Below are 11,671 nucleotides of genomic sequence, written 5' to 3'. Positions count from 1 at the left end.
GTTGTTCTGTTTACATGAATAAAACCTTATATGGTTACACACCCAATGAAAATGGTTCGTTGGATCTCGATCGTAGTGATACACATATTCATAATATTGAAGCCAAAAGATGCAGAGTTGATAATGAGAGTGCAACTTATTTGTGGCACTGGCGTTTATGTCATATCGGTGTAAAGCGCATGAAGAAACTCCATACTGATGACTTTTGGAACCACTTGATTATGAATCACTTGGTACGTGCGAACCGTGCCTCATGGGCAAGATGACTAAAACGCCGTTCTCCGGTACTATGGAGAGAGCAACATATTTGTTGGAAATCATACATACAGATGTATGTGGTCCGATGAATGTTGAGGCTCATGGCGGATATCGTTATTTTCTCACCTTCACAGATGATTTAAGCAGATATGGGTATATCTACTTAATGAAACATAAGTCTGAAACATTTGAAAAGTTCAAAGAATTTCAGAGTGAAGTTGAAAATCATCGTAACAAGAAAATGAAGTTTCTACGATCTGATCGTGGAGGAGAATATTTGAGTTGCGAGTTTGGTCTTCATTTGAAACAATGCGGAATAGTTTCGCAACTCACGCCACCCGGAACACCACAGCGTAATGGTGTGTCCGAACGTCGTAATCGTACTTTACTAGATATGGTGTGATCTATGATGTCTCTTACAGATTTACCGCTATCGTTTTGGGGTTATGCTCTAGAGACAGCTGCATTCACATTAAATAAGGCACCATCTAAATCCGTTGAAACGATGCCTTATGAACTGTGGTTTGGCAAGAAACCAAAGTTGTCGTTTCTTAAAGTTTGGGGCTGCGATGCTTATGTGAAAAAGCTTCAACCTGATAAGCTCGAACCCAAATCGGAGAAATGTGTCTTCATAGGATACCCAAAAGAGACTGTTGGGTACACCTTCTATCACAGATCCGAAGGCAAGATATTCGTTGCTAAGAATGGATCCTTTCTAGAGAAGGAGTTTCTCTCGAAAGAAGTGAGTGGGAGGAAAGTAGAACTTGATGAGGTAACTGTACCTGCTCCCTTATTGGAAAGTAGTTCATCACAGAAACCGGTTCCTGTGACGTCTACACCAATTAGTGAGGAAGTTAATGATGATGATCATGGAACTTCAGATCAAGTTGTTACTGAACCTCGTAGGTCAAACAGAGTAAGATCCGCACCAGAGTGGTACGGTAATCCTGTTCTGGAGGTTATGTTACTAGACCATGACGAACCTACGAACTATGAAGAAGCGATGGTGAGCCCAGATTTTGCAAAATGGCTTGAAGCCATGAAATCTGAGATGGGATCCATGTATGAGAACAAAGTATGAACTTTGGTTGACTTGCCCGATGATCGGCAAGCCATTGAGAATAAATGGATCTTCAAGAGGAAGACGGACGCTGATAGTAGTGTTACTATCTACAAAGCTAGAATTGTCGCAAAAGGTTTTCGACAAGTTCAAGGTGTTGTCTACGATGAGAGTTTCTCACTCGTATCTATGCTTAAGTATGTCTGAATCATGTTAAAAATTGCCGCATTTTATGAAATCTGGCAAATGGATAAACAAAACTGCATTCCTTAATGGATTTATTAAAGAAGAGTTGTATATGATAGAACCAGAAGGTTTTGTCAATCCTAAAGGTGCTAACAAAATATGCAAGCTCCAGCGATCCATCTATGGACTGGAGCAAGCATCTCGGAGTTGGAATATACGCTTTGGTAAGTTGATCAAAGCATATAGTTTTAATACAGACTTGCGGTGAAGCCTGTATTTACAAGAAAGTGAGTGGGAGCACTACAACTTTCTGATAAGTATATGTGAATGACTCATTGTTGATCGGAAATAATGTAGAATTATTCTACAAAGCATAAAGGAGTGTTTGAAAGGAGTTTTTCAAAGAAAGACCTCGGTGAAGCTGCTTACATATTGAGCATCAAGATCTATAGAGATAGATCAAGATGCTTGATAAGTTTTTTCAATAAGTACATACCTTGACAAGATTTTGAAATAGTTCAAAATGGAACAGTCAAAGAAAGAGTTCTTGCCTGTGTTACAAGGTGTGAAATTGAGTAAGACTCAAAGCCCGACCACGGCAGAAGATAGAAAGAGAATGAAAGTCATTCCCTATGCCCCAGCCATAGGTTCTATAAAGTATGTCATGTTGTGTACCAGATCTATTGTATACCCTACACTGATTTTGGCGAGGGAGTACAATAGTGATCTAGGAGTAGATCACTGGACAACGGTCAAAATTTTCCTTAGTGGAATAAGGATATGTTTCTCGATTATGGAGGTGACAAAAGGTTCGCCGTAAAGGGTTACGTCGATGCAAGTTTTGACACTGATCCAGATGATTCTAAGTCTCAATCTGGATACATATTGAAAGTGGAAGCTATTAGCTAGAGTAGCTCCATGCAGAGCATTGTAGACATAGAAATTTGCAAAATACTTACGGATCTGAATGTGACAGACCCGTTGACTAAAATTATCTCACAAGCAAAACATGATCACACCTTAGTACTCTTTGGGTGTTAATCACATAGCAATGTGAACTAGATTATTGACTCTAGTAAACCCTTTGGGGTTTAGTCACATGACGATGTGAACTGTGGGTGTTAATCACATGGTGATATGAACTATTGATGTTAAATCACATGGCGATGTGATCTAGATTATTGACTCTAGTGCAAGTGGGAGACTGAAGGAAATATGCCCTAGAGACAATAATAAAGTTATTATTTATTTCCTTATTTCATGATAAATGTTTATTATTCATGCTAGAATTGTATTAACTGGAAACATAATACATGTGTGAATACATAGACAAACAGAGTGTCACTAGTATGCCTCTACTTGACTAGCTCGTTAATTAAAGATGGTTATGTTTCCTAACCATAGACATGAGTTGTCATTTGATTAACGGGATCACATCATTAGGATAATGGTGTGATTGACTTGACCCATTCCGTTAGCTTAGCACTTGATCGTTTAGTATGTTGCTATTGCTTTCTTCATGACTTATACATGTTCCTATGACTATGAGATTATGCAAATCCCGTTTACCGGAGGAACACTTTGTGTGCTACCAAACGTCACAACATAAATGGGTGATTATAAAGGTGCTTTACAGGTGTCTCCGAAGGTACTTGTTGGGTTGGCGTATTTCGAGATTAGGATTTGTCACTCCGATTGTCGGAGAGGTATCTCTGGGCCCACTCGGTAATGCACATCACTATAAGCCTTGCAAGCATTGTAACTAATGAGTTAGTTGCGGGATGATGTATTACGGAACGAGTAAAGAGACTTGACGGTAACGAGATTGAACTAGGTATTGAGATACCGACGATCGAATCTCGGGCAAGTAACATACCGATGACAAAGGGAACAACGTATGTTGTTATGCGGTCTGACCGATAAAGGTCTTCGTAGAATATGTGGGAGCCAATATGAGCATCCAGGTTCCGCTATTGTTTATTGACCGGAGACGTGTCTCGGTCATGTCTACATAGTTCTCGAACCCGTAGGGTCCGCACGCTTAAAGTTACGATGACAGTTATATTATGAGTTTATATGTTTTGATGTACCGAAGGAGTTCGGAGTCCCGGATGAGATCGGGGACATGACGAGGAGTCTCGAAATGACCGAGACGTAAAGATCAATATATTGGACGACTATATTCGGACTTTGGAAAGGTCCCGAGTGATTCGGGTATTTATCGGAGTACCGGATAGTTACGGGAATTCGCCAGGGAGAAGTATTGGGGCCATACGGGAATAGAGGAGAGAGGTCAAAAGGAAGGAGGCACGCACCCCCCCCCCTCTGGTCCGAATTGGACAAGGGGTGCAGCCCCCTTTTCCTTCTCCCTCTCCCCCTCTTTCCTTCTCTCCTACTCCAACAAGGAAAGGAGGAGTCCTACTCCCGGTGGGAGTAGGACTCCCCCCCTTGGCGCGCCCTCCTCCTAGGCCGGCCGCCTCCCCCCTTGCTCCTTTATATACGGGGGCAGGGGGCACCCCAGAGACACAACAATTGATCGTTTGATCTTTTAGCCGTGTGCGGTGCCCCCCTCCATCATAGTCCACCTCGATAATACTGTAGCGGTGCTTAGGCGAAGCCCTGCGTCGGTAGAACATCATCATCGTCACCATGCCGTCGTGCTGATGAAACTCTCCCTCAACACTCGGCTAGATCGGAGTTCGAGGGACGTCATCGGGCTGAACGTGTGCTGAACTCGGAGGTGCCGTGCGTTCGGTACTTGATCGGTCGGATCGTGAAGACGTACGACTACATCAACCGCGTTGTGCTAACGCTTCCGCTTTTGGTCTACGAGGGTACGTGGACAACACTCTCCCCTCTCGTTGCTATGCATCACCATGATCTTGCGTGTGCGTAGGAATTTTTTTGAAATTACTACGTTCCCCAACACCACAGTGCAACATACCGGGCGGCCATCCCTAGCCCGGCGCGGCACTGTTGCCACGTTGACTATGACATCATCCATGGCAGAGCTGCCATACTCCCACGACGGGCTGTCGGTACGGCCCGCAAGCGGCGGGCCCTACTTGCCAGTGAGATACCAGAAGGCGGCATGCCTAGACAAGTCGACATAGGGGGAGGCCGGCTCCCAACAGCCGGCCCACCCCTTTCCTAGAAGTTTGTGCGCCATTAACCAGATAAGACGGGGTGTGGCTACAGTGAATGCCCACCAGGCGGCGGTACTGTAGCCACGCTCTCCCCAACCAAGCCACCGTCATCAGGGGCAAGGCTACAGTGATGACTAGCCTATAGGCGGTGGGCCCAACCTGTCGGCCGAGAGCCCGACAGTCGGCGGGACCCACCAGGAGGCGGGCCCTAGCGGCCGGCGGAGAAGCCGGCGACCAGACACTGACGGCCTGGGCCTACACCCGGTCGGATTACCATTGTACCCCTGGGGGTAGGACTATATAAACCCTCAGGGCACCCATGCAAAGGGTTCAACTCTTAGAGACCAACACACATAGAGAGAGGAGTAGAGCTAGCCTTGCCCTTCTTCCTCCTCCAGCCGAACAGCTCAAGGAGCAACTTTGTAGCTACTTGTCGATCTAGTGATCATGCGGATACCTCGCAGAGGAGGACTAGGGGTGTTATCTCCTAGGAGAGCCCCGAACCTGGGTAAGATTCGCCGGCGTGCATATCTACGCCTTATCCCGTTTCCAGGCACCGGCGACGTCTTACTAGCTCCCACAATGATTAGCCATCCTTTGGCATATGTCGCACCAACCACCCGACAATACCGGACTGATAACTTAATTGTAGGCAACTTATGATGATTTGGGCTATGAGACATCGGACGACGGAACCATGTCATACTCCCTCCGTCCGAAAAACCTTGTCTCTCAAATGAGTGTATCTAGCACCAAATTAGTATTCCCTTCGTTCCAAATTACTTGACTTTCATTTGTCTAGATACAAATGTGACTATACTTGTTTAGTGTCTAGATACATCCGTGTCTAGACAAATGGAGGTCAATTAATTTGGAATGGAGTGAGTGTATGCGCGTGTATATGAGCGCTTGTGTCTGTACTGATGTCAAAAAAAAATTTGCAATGGAGGGAGTACTAGATATATCCATTTGAGGGACAAACTTAGGACAAACTTTTTCGGACGAAAAGAGTAGTAGATAACTCCATAGTGAAGACTCTTGATATTCCTTTATTGTAAGGAAAATAAAACCAATTTTTACGCAAACAAAACTCAAATACAGAGCCACAAAGCATATTGCATATAGTATAGTTTTATCATCTGCTTTTCCTACAGTGATCTTGCCGGTACATTCAATGTATTGACCTACACGGCTGCAATGTATCATGTTGCAGGATTTTGTACAACGAGTGAGTTTTGTTGTAGGATTACGGTCTACACTCATCTTGCCGATGACGTTGATGGGACTTCACACACGTTTGATTATTTCCGCTGAGACTTAACGAGGTATTCTGTTATCAGCGGCCCGATGGCCCGATTACACGATCAGAAAAACCGCCCATTTCGTTCCCACCCACCACCTCCGGCCCGTTCGTTGCTCTAAAAAAAGTTCTCCACCCCGGTCAACCCCACCTCCCACCCCCGATCCCCACTCCCACATCCCACATCCCACAGCCGCCACGGCCCTCGCCGCCGGCGCGCGTCCCACAACCACCACCTCCCACAGCCATCGCTGCCCCCTCCGCCGGAGCGCCCCCCGCCATCACCAACTCCCACCGCCACCGCCACCACCTCCCTGCCGCCGGCGCGCGCCCCACCGCCACCGCCACCACCTCCCACAGCCGCCGCGCCCCCCGCCACCGCCACCTCCCACAGCCGCCGCGGCCCCCACCACCGGCGCGCGCCCCACCACGGCCACCTCCCACAGCCTACATGGCCCCGTCGCCGGCGCGCGCCCCGCCACAACCACCGCCGTTGGACCCGGTCGCCGTGCCCCCCGCACGCCAGCGCCACCGAGACCTCCGTTCGACATGACCGTTGCATCCCTGAACTGAAAAAGCGCCGCCCACCGCCCGGCTTCTTCCTCCCTCTCTTCCTTCCGGGCGCAACCGCTATCTCCTTATCAGTTCAAAATGAGCGTTAGCCGCTGTCCAAGTCGAATCCCATTCGTGGAATAAGTCCGACTACCATTCTGTCTCCTTGAAACCATTCGTTGATATCTGCTAATCTCTTAACTTTACCCTGAATATGCAGCGTCAACATCGACTCGAGCGAGCAATTCCTCAAGTCCAGCCAATGGCCGCAGCTCATCATCAACTCCGCCCGCCACTCGGTGTAGGTGTTCGTCAACGGCCAATCCTTCGGTATCGTCTGAAACTCTCAATCTTTTTGTCTGAACCATGCCCTCTTGAATGTTATCCTACTACTTACTGATGAGCATCGAATCCTTTTGTCTGTGTCCATCTTATCGTCGTGGTGGTGGTTGAGTACATCTCTGTAAGTTTTGTAAGTTCAGAGACCGGAAACCGGTAAGTTTAGACAAAATTTAAACTGTCAAAGAACATGAGTTTTTGTACAGTTTAGAACATTGGACCGTGGCTACCCATTCAAGTAATCACAAGACCATCATGGATGACAACAGTTTAAACTGTCATGGATGATGCAAGTTGTATCCGTGTACATAATTCTTTATTTCTATTGCGACAAGTTCAACTGATCAAATGCTACAAGTTTGCGTGTTATTTTCCAGGCAGTACAAGTGATCATTGTTCTTATTTCTTGACCATTTTTTTTCCATAACCTGGACTCTGTAGAGAAGGCAGCGAGTGCTCTTTGTGATATTAATTTGATCAAAAATGAACAAGGTGTTGCCATTTTAACTAAGCCTTCTCCATTATTTCTATGATACATTTTGCATAGATGATAGTACATCTGCAGTTTTTTGTGAAAAGTTGAGACACCGAACTTGTCTACTGCATGTTGCATATCTAGTTAGGTCAGGTTGTACTGTTCACTTAGTATTATATTTTTTGAAACTCACCCAAAAACAATTGCTGAGATGTATTTCATAGCCTCATGCCAACATAACTATAAAAATGAACATTCAGGAGGACTGAGTTCAGTGAATATGTGTCGGAAAAGTTCAATTCAACCGTGCACTTAAGTTCAATACAGAATAGAATATGGAATTGGCAACTTATCCTCCGGCAGCCGGTGATGCTCCCCTGCCACCACTCTGCCTCCTCCCCAATGGTGCTACGTCACCACCGCGTACAGGCCGTTCGCCGCCACCACCCCTGTCTGTTCAATGTCACCGCTGTGGACGTGTCCCACTCCAACACCATGGCTTATGCTTCAACGGCAAACAGTGGAGCCTGCTGGAGGAGTCGCGGGGTCGAGGATCTCCTGCTCAACAGTACAACTTCTTGTTTTGTGGCTGGTCGCTCAAGGAGCTGAGTGCGGGCCGCTCCTTGCTGCAAGCTGCTACTGCGCCTACTACTGTCCAGCACAGCTGCAGCCTTTCTGCTGCTGCTGATGCATGCCCCTTGCCCACCGACACCACCTACCTCCGCTGTCGCGACCTCGCCCGGATCGGCCGCCATGGGCCCTGCTCCCTCGCCAACCGCCGATGCACCTGCTCCCATGGCCGTCGCACCCCTAACCCACCACCACCTCCTCCAGACAGAAATACCGATACCGGTCACTCATGTTGTGTTGCTCGTAGTTGCCAGGGAACCTTCCTCAGCTCTTCCCCTTGACGGCGAGATACATCGACCAGCGGCATGTTTTTCTGTCCGACAAGGTGGCCGGACAGCGCCAACCGGACGTCTGTGTCTGGCCTGACATGGGACGGCTTCTGGGCAACTGCAGGTTAGAAAGTTCAATATAAGAGTGATAAGAATAAAGTGCAAAAAACTGCAGTTTAGAAATCATCTTCTATTCTCTCCCAAAAAAGAAGTTTGTCTTCTAAAGGTTGAAGTGAATGGGCTAGGAAGCTTTATAAGAAATTGTTTTGTTTCCGTGTCTACATTCCATAGTACAAGGTGCATCATGGTAAAAGCTAGGTTCGGTGTGTAGCCTAGATTACATGAGAGCCTCATGTTCTCTGGACATATTCAGAGTTCAAACGATTCAGTGCAAGTTTTGCTTCTGAAAACTGACATTGTTCATCATGTACTGATCCATTTAACCCGTGGACGTGTTTAAAAAACAAATGCTTGGCATGTACTGAAAATGCCTTAAAAACGAAGAGTAAATAGCATCAGTGAGTTCTAGTACCTAAATTGCAGAAGTTCATTGACAAAAAAAATATCAGTACAATATAGTGCCTCAGTTAGAAGATCACTGATGCTATTTGCTTCATAGTTTCTCTATTGTTTCAACTTTTATTTTAACCTTTTCGTTTGTAAATTCTGCATCTTTTTTGTTTACAGACTATAAGCATTATACTTGTACTGGGCTAGAGTACAAGTATTACTTCCAGGCAAGTTCAAAATGAAACCCGCAGCAAGTTCTTTGTTAATTTAGCAAATAGGTGAGAGAGAACACTGCCTGAAACCTGTTTGATGCTTTGTCCATGAGACTTCAGCGCTTTAAAAAAAAGACAGGATGTGCACACCTGTTCGTATAGCAACAAAGAGAAAAAGGCTAGTGCTCCTAGTGATGCCCATTAGAATATGAAGTGTACGTGCATCTACTAATCCTCCCATCTAATGTTTTATTAATTTTAATACTGCTCTTCTTTCTCATGGCTTTATTTTGAAATATACTAGGTTTTTATGAACTAGTGATGTTAAAAAAAATGATAAGAAAGTTCAGATGCAAAAATTTACACAGTACATTATATACGCAAAGATAAAAAAGGAAGTGTGGATGTTCACTCTGCAAACCAAAAGTAGTTCTTCCATGCAGCCTACATCAGTTCATGGTTGCGGAAAAACACCAGGAACTTTTACATCTGCATAGCATCCTTTGTCAATGTTCATTTGTTTCTTGCTGTTTATGTTTTATGTATGACCATGGATCCTTGCTGTTCCCGCTGAGATAAAAAATATGGTGACCTTTAGCAAGCACTGTTGCTCAGCTTTCTAGGTTTAGTTCACTCCAATTTCTAGTTTCTGTTCAGTTCAATTCTTATTTTATGTTTCAGTTCGGTTCAATTTTTATTTTAAGTTGCAGTATAGTTCAAGTTACGGCAATGACGGGCGCGTGAAATCTGTAATGGCTGCTGCCCCCCTTCTCGCCGATGTGCGCTGCTCGTTCCCATCACCGGCGACATCCCCCCGAGCCCACTTTCCTCCCTACCACCGCCGGTCTGAGAGCCACCGTCTAAATATTACTGTGTTTAGTGATTCAATGTTCTGTGAGCAGTTACATGCTTCATTAACATGCTATACAAGGTGACTACTGGAAACACTACTAGACACAATCATATGGAGCAGATATAACTCTGAAGATCTTTTTCGCTGTTGAATTTGTAATTTTAAAATCGTTGCAAACAATATGGACCTGAACATACTACTCGTAATGTTTTTTTTTTTACTATAATACTACTCGTAACGTTGTTGAAAATCTTTTAAATTGCCAGCATATGGTTGTTACAAACTTCATGCAGTAGTTCCCCCTTTTAACTTTATCGGGCTGCTAATTCTATTTTGTCTGAAAGTGTTAACTTATAGGTTCCTTCTTGTTTTGACTAAATTTCTGCTCTGCACTACTTAGGCTTCCACTTCAGTTAAGAGACGAGCAGTAAGATACAAGTTGCAGTTCCAGGGCAACCTGTCTCAGACCCTTTTCAGGTTCAGGTAATAATGTTTGGTATTCTTATATACTTGCATCAGTTCAGACTCGCGGATACAATAGTTGAGAGAAAACCCATACAAAAGTTCAAAGTTGAGAAACAGGGGTTGTTTGTTTCAATGTTCGCTAGTGTTTGCAGATTGGGTTTGCATGCATTTCATAGTTGGATGGCTACTGATCTCTATAAAACCTTGGAAGCAGTGCTTGCATTACTCGTCCAACCATACTACTTGGTAAAACTGAATGTACCTAGCCAGTTCAATAACATTATCTCCTTATGCAAAAAGTAGTTAAAAAGGTCGAACTGACATCTGCTTCAGAATATCGCACAAAAAAATATTTATCTGTATTTTTCTTTTTCATGTTGAATTATTTGAAGTAAAACAAAAATAGCTCACTTTTTGTGACTTTCATCATTTGAAAATCTACATGCCTCATGTTCGAACTTTCAATTTGTTTAAAACTAAACTGATGGTGCTCTTGTTTCAGGGCCGGGGGAGAAGGCAGAACCGATGGGTGCGTGATGGAAAAAAATGCAAGTTCTTGTTTAGATGTCCAGGATACCCTTCTCTCATTTCATTTATGTTCAGGATAGCAGGTGCATGGTGGAAAATTGTGTATCGTGTAGTTCTTATTTAGATGTCCAGGATACCCTTCTCTCATTTCATTTATGTTCAGGATAGCAGGTGCATGGTGGAAAATTGTGTATCGTGTAGTTCTTGTTTAGATGTCGTGCAAGTTCAAAAATTGTCGATTTTGCTGCTGCAGAGAACCCGTTGGTTGCATTGTTTTTCCAGTGTGACGTCTCTAGGTATGTTTGGAGTATTGGTATTGTTGCTCTGCATGCGAATGAATTAGCTTGTCCTGCTAAGATGAGGATGTATGTGCCTGAGTCTTGAATTTGAAGAGGCCAGGGAGATGAATAATTTCTGTCATATGGAAGGAAAAATGGTTTGAATTACAAATACTTATCAGTATGAGTTAAAAATGGTGATCAGTTCGGAATAAAAGAAATGGTCAGTTTGAATTAAAAAAGAAACACAAATAGAAATTCAAATTGTAAAAGTTCAAACAAAAATAAACCCCACAGAAATTCAAATGGTAAATGTTCAAGTCGTAAAATGAGAGAAGTCCAGAACATCACTGCAAAAAATGTTTAAAAAGAAACACGCAAAACTTTCTTTTTTAAATAGCATTAAGTTCAACGATATAAACCATACAAGGTCAGAGCGTGAAAACGCTCTCAGCACAAACCCATAGGAAGATTAGTTCGAGTACTCTTTTTCCGGAACCAAAAAAGCAACATGAAGTTTGAGTACTCTGTTTCCGGAACCAAAAAAGCAACATGAACGGTCTCACCGTATTCAAAATTACTCCGTGAAAAATACCTCAGTACAAACACA

The 11,671-nt window shown here is 44.2% G+C and overlaps 1 long non-coding RNA gene across 5 annotated transcripts; it reads left to right on the top strand.

Annotated features, from left to right (window-relative positions):
• The first annotated feature begins 6,067 nt into the window (after positions 1 to 6,067).
• On the top strand, positions 6,068 to 11,051 carry LOC109773720 (uncharacterized). 5 transcript variants are annotated; one of them, XR_005757582.3, is made up of 4 exons: positions 6,068 to 6,832; positions 8,201 to 8,339; positions 8,903 to 10,273; positions 10,758 to 11,051. It is a non-coding gene; the product is annotated as an uncharacterized lncRNA (long non-coding RNA). The 5 variants fall into 5 exon arrangements; XR_005757581.3 differs by having other exon boundaries at positions 8,194 to 8,339; XR_005757580.3 differs by lacking the exon at positions 6,068 to 6,832 and having other exon boundaries at positions 6,839 to 8,339; positions 9,648 to 10,273.
• Positions 11,052 to 11,671: the final 620 nt, after the last annotated feature.

This window comes from Aegilops tauschii, chromosome 5 (assembly GCF_002575655.3).
Source record: "Aegilops tauschii subsp. strangulata cultivar AL8/78 chromosome 5, Aet v6.0, whole genome shotgun sequence".
Classification (NCBI taxonomy): domain Eukaryota; kingdom Viridiplantae; phylum Streptophyta; class Magnoliopsida; order Poales; family Poaceae; genus Aegilops; species Aegilops tauschii.
The sequence above is the reverse complement of the archived record's forward strand: the minus strand, read 5'-3'. Positions and strand labels throughout refer to the sequence as shown.